At 44.5% G+C, this 6415-nt stretch overlaps 1 long non-coding RNA gene across 2 annotated transcripts; it reads right to left on the bottom strand.

The window, feature by feature from the left end:
• Nucleotides 1-353: 353 nt before the first annotated feature.
• Nucleotides 354-5188, bottom strand: LOC138522076 (uncharacterized). Of its 2 annotated transcripts, none has more exons than XR_011283231.1 (5): nt 5096-5188; nt 2822-2860; nt 2292-2421; nt 1673-1853; nt 354-1581 (listed from the first exon to the last, which is right to left on the bottom strand). It is a non-coding gene; the product is annotated as an uncharacterized lncRNA (long non-coding RNA). The 2 variants fall into 2 exon arrangements; XR_011283230.1 differs by having other exon boundaries at nt 354-1444.
• Nucleotides 5189-6415: the final 1227 nt, after the last annotated feature.

Raw genomic sequence — 6415 nt, 5'->3', positions numbered from 1 at the left:
AGCTAATATGTCCTCACACCCAGAAAACTCCCACAATTCCAAAGCGCTGCATTAAAATACGCAATCTTCAAATAAACCCAAGCAATGGCTTCCTTTTGGTTTAATGCACCCGATATATGTTAATTAGAAGTCCTTCCTGGTAGAAGCAATGCAATCCCACAAAAATCCTATAAAAATCCAAAAGCAATGCAAACTCAAGACAATCCTATAAAAATCCCAAAGCGATGTTAACTATAACCCTGAAAAGAAACCCTCCTGCAGGCATTACACTCATTGGGTCTTAGTCATTTGGATAAAATGATATGACAGTCGAACAAGGCTAATGGGATATTATTTTTTTTTAAAAATTACTAACACCTGCTTTTTATTCAATTGCATTTATTAAAAGAGGCACAATGAGGTTCAACCTGAAAATGGGCACATATACACAAGCATGACTGTAGCAATCCCAGAACTGGGTACTTTACAATTAGTGCACATGCATGGATTTAAAAAAAATAATACCAGCCAGGGAGTCAAACCCGGATAAACCCAGTAAGCAAGATGTCAGGTACGGACCAAGCTCACAGAGCAATTGTGAAGCAGGTACCCAGACTCAGCACAGCTTTCAAGGAAGTTAGGCGGGGAGCCAGAACCAGCCAATGAGTCAAATTGAGACCCAGGGCAAGCCCAGGGAGCAAGGGCGAAGAAGGGACCCGGAACCTGTGCAGGGAGCCAGAAAGGGTACCCAGACACATCCCAACAAGTAAGGAAGTTTGTTAGGGACCCAGAACAAGCCAGTGTGTCAAATGGGGAACCAGAGCAAGCTGGGGAGCGAGGGATTCTGATGTGGACCTAGGGTGAGTCCAGGGATCAGGGGAGTCAGATGGTGACCCAGAACCAGCCCATGGAGCAAGGGAGGGGGGCACAAGCACAGACCAGGGAGGAAAACGGAGGTGTGGACACAATCCAGAGATTAAGCGAGAGGGTGATGCAGACCCATCCCAGGGATCAAGCAAGTGCTGGGGCGGCCCTTGATTAGCCTTGGGAGCAGAGGAGAGGGAAGACGCAGACCCAGCCCAGGACGCAAATGGAAGGGATACCGGCCCACGGAGCAAGAGAGTAAGAAAGGAGAGGGCACAAAACCATGCGAGGTAGCAAGGGGTGGTGCAGATCCAGCCACAACTCAGGGAGCAAGAGCGCCGGGGGGCCCCAGACAAGTACAGGCAGCAATGGAGTTCCCCTGAACCAGCCCAGGTAGCATTTTATAATACAATAACTAAATGTTTTAAAAAATAAGATGAATTTTGCACTCTGTAAATAGTGACTAGACTTGCGTAGAAAAAGACAAGTCAGGTGCCTTCTGCTTCAGACAGTAGATCCCAATTGTGCTCGGCAGTGCTTTTCGGTATTCAACAGCAGAGTGTTCTGCAAAGCCCATTTCTGTTGCTTTAATGGATACATTCTGAAAGGCAAAAAGGAATAATTCTGTAGAAATTGTTTGAAAAGAGCTGGAAAAGGACATTTTACCAACCGGTAGATCTTGAAAGGAGGTGTTTAACAAACATAACTTCGCTGAAGAAGTGCCTGGCACAGAGATGCCTGGACGAAAGGAAGCGCAGTAGACAATTAGCACTCTACAAGCTTCAAATAAATATATTTAACATGAGTGTTCTGAATGGCATTTATGTACCTTTTTTAGCTTCTTGTCGATGACAATCCAATATTAATCTTCCCTTTTCTGCCATTTGCTACGTTCAGGGTCCAGCTGTTTTTTCAGCAGGTAGCGGGCCAAGTTGCTCGTCTGCCTTTTTTTGCTGACATCACAATCTCCCTTGGTTCACCACGAAGCCTGTAACGAGAAGAATGTTCCTCTGTGTATATAAGAAAAGAAAAAGGATTAGATTTCTCAAACCTAAAAAAACGATATCAAGATCTGGAAATTGTTCAGATTTCAATATTTAATAAAGCCAAGTCCACAAGTATATGCTCTCTTTTTGGTGGTCCGTTTATCTTGTTTCCTTACTGCTTTTCTGCCTAACTGGTTATGTATTCACATAGTATCGTGCTTTGGTGAAACAGCTTTGTAAGCACAATACATACAATTATAGATCTGTAGGCTTAGGCATATAGTCGATCGCAAACTTTACAAGGTTATCGACCCCAAGATGTCTTCACAGGAATGCCAGGGGTAGAGGGGAGAGATGAGGCAGGAGAAGACTAAGATTTCACTGGCATATTGACTGAGAAAATAAAGCATTACTTTTAATAGGGGTGCCAACCAACTTGCTTTTTACTCAAGGGGTGCTTACTTCTGATGCTGTTGCCGGACCAGGATCAGGCACTCGGTGGTTCCAGTCCTCCTCTTTCTCCACTGAAGCGCCAGTTCCAGGAAGTATCCGATGGCCAGCTTTCGATGCAAGTCCATTGTATCCCAGTATACTGAAATAGTAGCACAAACATTAATATTACACATGACTAGTGACCAAATTCCTTTCTACCCCCAACTGCTCCAACCCCCCCTTCTCCCCGAACTGCCCCATCCCTCTTCTTCCCCAACTACATCTCCTTCTGCCCCTACCAACTCTATAACCCCACTGTATTTTCAGTGATTTAAGACATGCAAGAAGTTGTGTAATAAACAACGATAGACATGCAGCTTCTATGTCAAAAACTTACAGGTCGTTGTCGTTTGTGAGGTTGAAAATCTTGGATTAGTGATTTAAGGCACTTTATTATTAAATGTTGCCTTGTGCATAGGAGTGACTCTGCCACGGATAAACCACATTTTGCATGGAGATTTATTTATGTTAATGTTAATAAAGGTATTTGTATCGCTCACCGTCACCAACAGTATTGGTCCCCAGGCACTCAGGTGGATCTGCAAACAAGATGGCGGGAATCGGTTTGTCGGGTGAAGAGGTAATAGGAAAGTGAGAAAGTTTTGACACCTTCAGTTTGGTTTTCACCGTGCGCTGAGCTTTAGAGTAAATATCGGACCAATGCGAGACCTCGTCTTCTGTTGGTGCAGTTTGTGTTGTTTTTGCGGGGTGGTGAAGTGCGTGCAGTTTGCTGAGCGAGAAGATGGTTGTGTGGATTTTCGTGCAAGTTATGTATGCAGAGAATTGAGCATAGGGTTAGTGGGTTATGTGACTTGGGCAAAAACAGCTTTTTTTCACATTAGAATTCTTCTGTAAAGTGCTTGCATTACAATGAAATGAAGCCATTAGCTCATACCTGCCTAACCTCCGGATTTTTCCCAGAGACTCAGGAATTTTAGCCATTTCTCTGGGACTCCGGGAAAGACCCTGGAATCTCAGGATATTTTATGGGGGAAAGCTTTCACTGATTTTTTTTTTTTTTTAATGCTTGCATGATTCCGCCACCACAGACTCCCTGCCCGAGTGTGGCTTTGTGTCTGCAGCAATGACTGTAACGCTTCAAGCACATTGGCAAAAAGAATGCAGGTAAAGCAAAATAACGCAGGTTTATTTTTGCTTCACCTTTCATTCTTTTTTGCCGAATTTCAATGTGAACGCACGTTTCTTTTGCTTTCGTTCTTTTTGCCCTGGTTAGGGTGGGCTCAGCCCCATTGAACCACAGTCATCAGGTTTGCAGGCTGGACAACTCACTGCTGCTCTACATAACCTGATGGAATACAACTAAGGGGAACTATCCAATGTCGGTACTGCAAAATTCAGGGAAAACGTTTGTTTTGGTTCTTGGAGTTTACATGTGCACATTTTAACGTGTTGATTTAATGGAAGGCTAATGCCCTTTGTCCTATGCAATTTGGGTGGTTGTGAAAAGGCAATTTAATGAAATAAGCATATTTTACATTGAACTGTACATTTCTGATGTCACATCACTTACAACAGAGTTTACCTTTTTAACATGTGGGCGGAGCTATGTGAAAATGGGTGGAGTTGTGTGACAGTGGGCAGGGCATACATCTCAGGAATTTTGATTTTCAAATGTAGGCAGGTATGCATTAGCTTCCTTCAACTTACATGAAAACGAATAAACATTTATTTCGTTTGTCACGCACCTGGCTCCAGCCTGCTTTCTGTACATGTGCAATCATATTAAATATCATAGCGCTTACTATTTGCAGCTTCTAAAATCAGTTTTCGATAGCACAGTTCCATTGTTTTAATTCTTGAACACCAGCTGTCATGCACACACAAAAAGTTTGTTAAAGAGGGTTTTCTATTTTAAAGCTTCCCCGCGCCTTCAGCATTAGCCAAATTCGTCACGCCATTCCAACACTAATAAAAAGATGGCAAAACGAGGGCTGCGCCAGCTCCGACTAGGAGGACTTGTGGTCTGCATCCATAATGGGCTGTATAACGAGCGGGGTCTGTAAGTAGCAAAACATCCACACAGGAGCAGTTAGGTGATGAGTCAAAGATATAAGGTGAAAGGTCAGAAGGCAGAGTGGGAGCCGGGTGAGGCGCGGGAAAGAGGCAGCCCGAGTCCATGAAACTAAATGGCGGGTTAAAAATAGTCCTCTGAGAAAATGTCAGGAAAAGTAGGAAAACACGGTTTCGGGGCATCTTTTTCAAATCCTAAGCACTGCAGTACAAACTCGCTGCAATTTTGTCTCGCACATCTGAAACTCATTAAGGCCTTCAGATTGCAATGATTTCGGCAAATGAGCGGTTTGCAAATATGCTTTTTAAACCTAAAAATGACAATCCGATCCAAGGCAAATCTCCAGTGCTCAAAGGGACACATGAAAGACTGCTCCGCCCGGGTCGACTTATAAGAAAGGAGCAGAGATATGGGGAACCGCCGGTGCCGCAGTACATCTCTGCTTCACATGGGCTAGATGCGCCTGCTTGTGGTGACGGGTTGTTACTCGAGCGGCGCTGCTCTGGATGCTCATCTCCTGAATTCCTCGCTCACCTTCCCTCGGGAAGGCCCGCGAGAGCCTCCTTTCGTCCCGGCATGTACAGTTGGCTTAGATGCAGTCAGCTTTTCTTTTCCCGCGTTGTCTCCACGCCATGCCCCACGATATTCTCGGAGTACAGTGCTCACAGCTGCTCCAGAGAGACGAGATCCCAAAACGCTCACATAAATAAGGGTGCCCTGAAACCTGTGCACTCCCACCTACCTCTTCTATGGATTTATCCCGTTTTTTGTGCCTAGCAGGAGCACAGCCACCGTCTTCTTCCGCCGCCATTGCTGCCCACGTTGCCAGGTCCAAGTAAAAAAAAAAAGGCCGAATAAATGCCCCTGCAAAACAAGCCCAAAGCAAGCCGACTCGCACCAAAACCAGCAAAAAGAAAGAGCACTCACTTAAAATGCCGTGGTTAGGCCTCAAAAGTAAGACATTTAACAGAATAGCATAACTATACATACAACACAGTGTCAAAATAAAAATATTTTACTATAATCTGCTGCTCACCAAGCAAATTTAACCCCACTTTCCTCAGAAACACTATTTTTTTTAAAACACCCTTTATTATGAACAGCACAGTAAAATAAAATCCTCTTTATTAACCAGCTGCACGCCTCTGTCAAACAATTAATAAAAATAGGTGACCTTATTATCACAAAGGTTATGTTTGTCAGCTTGGTTTATCATGTGATTTGCATACTTTTTAAGCCAACTCCATCAAAACCCAAACATGTCCTCAAACTGCAGCTGGGAAGATATGTGGTTAAGTACTTCAATTGCAAGACTGGACTCCATTGATTTCACCACTTCCCTAAAGCGTTTTATGGGAAAATCATTTTCATCTTGCTGTCCCTAGTCTGAAAACATTGGAGGTCCCTGGGAGTGATTTGTTTTGCAGTGAAGGCAATTCTAAAAAGGCCTCAGTCATGATATTGCTCCAAATGTTTCCTTGTCTCCCCTAGGGTCCTGATATCTCCCTTTCCAGTGCAGGGAACCAAACAAGGGGACATTTTGGGTTCATGTGTGGGGTTTTTCAGTCCCAATGGTGGACAATTTGCTATCAGTTAAGGGCAATGCAGCATATGCCAGTTGTAATACAATGGGAGGAAAGTATTCTTAAATAAATGCATTATTCCGGCACGGTGAAGTTTGAGCTTGTTCCACAACGAACATAGAATACCTTGGTGCCTGCTTTTGACTGGGGTGGCAAAATATTCTCACCCAGGGGGGCATGCTTTGTAGCCTGTGGCTTCCATTTTCGCACAACATAGTCTCAAGCTTTACCCTTGCCAGATTGTGGTTTTTGAGGGTGCTGGATGCCAGTTTTTGACTGGGATGGCAAAGGATTCTCACCTAGGGGGGCATGCTATGTTTAGACCTGTGGCTAAATCTGGATGTCCTGATCTCCTCAGACCTTCTGTCCCTCTCTCCACTCCTCTCTCCTGGAGAGATCTGTTTCTCCTCTCCTCCCACCTCACCCTCCCTACCCCCCAGGCCAAGCCACCTCCAGCACTGCCACCCACCTTCTCGGTC

This window comes from Ambystoma mexicanum, chromosome 13 (assembly GCF_040938575.1).
Source record: "Ambystoma mexicanum isolate Mex_15411 chromosome 13, UKY_AmexF1_1, whole genome shotgun sequence".
In the NCBI taxonomy this organism is placed as follows: Eukaryota; Metazoa; Chordata; class Amphibia; order Caudata; family Ambystomatidae; genus Ambystoma; species Ambystoma mexicanum.
This window is presented reverse-complemented; position numbering and strand designations above follow the sequence as displayed.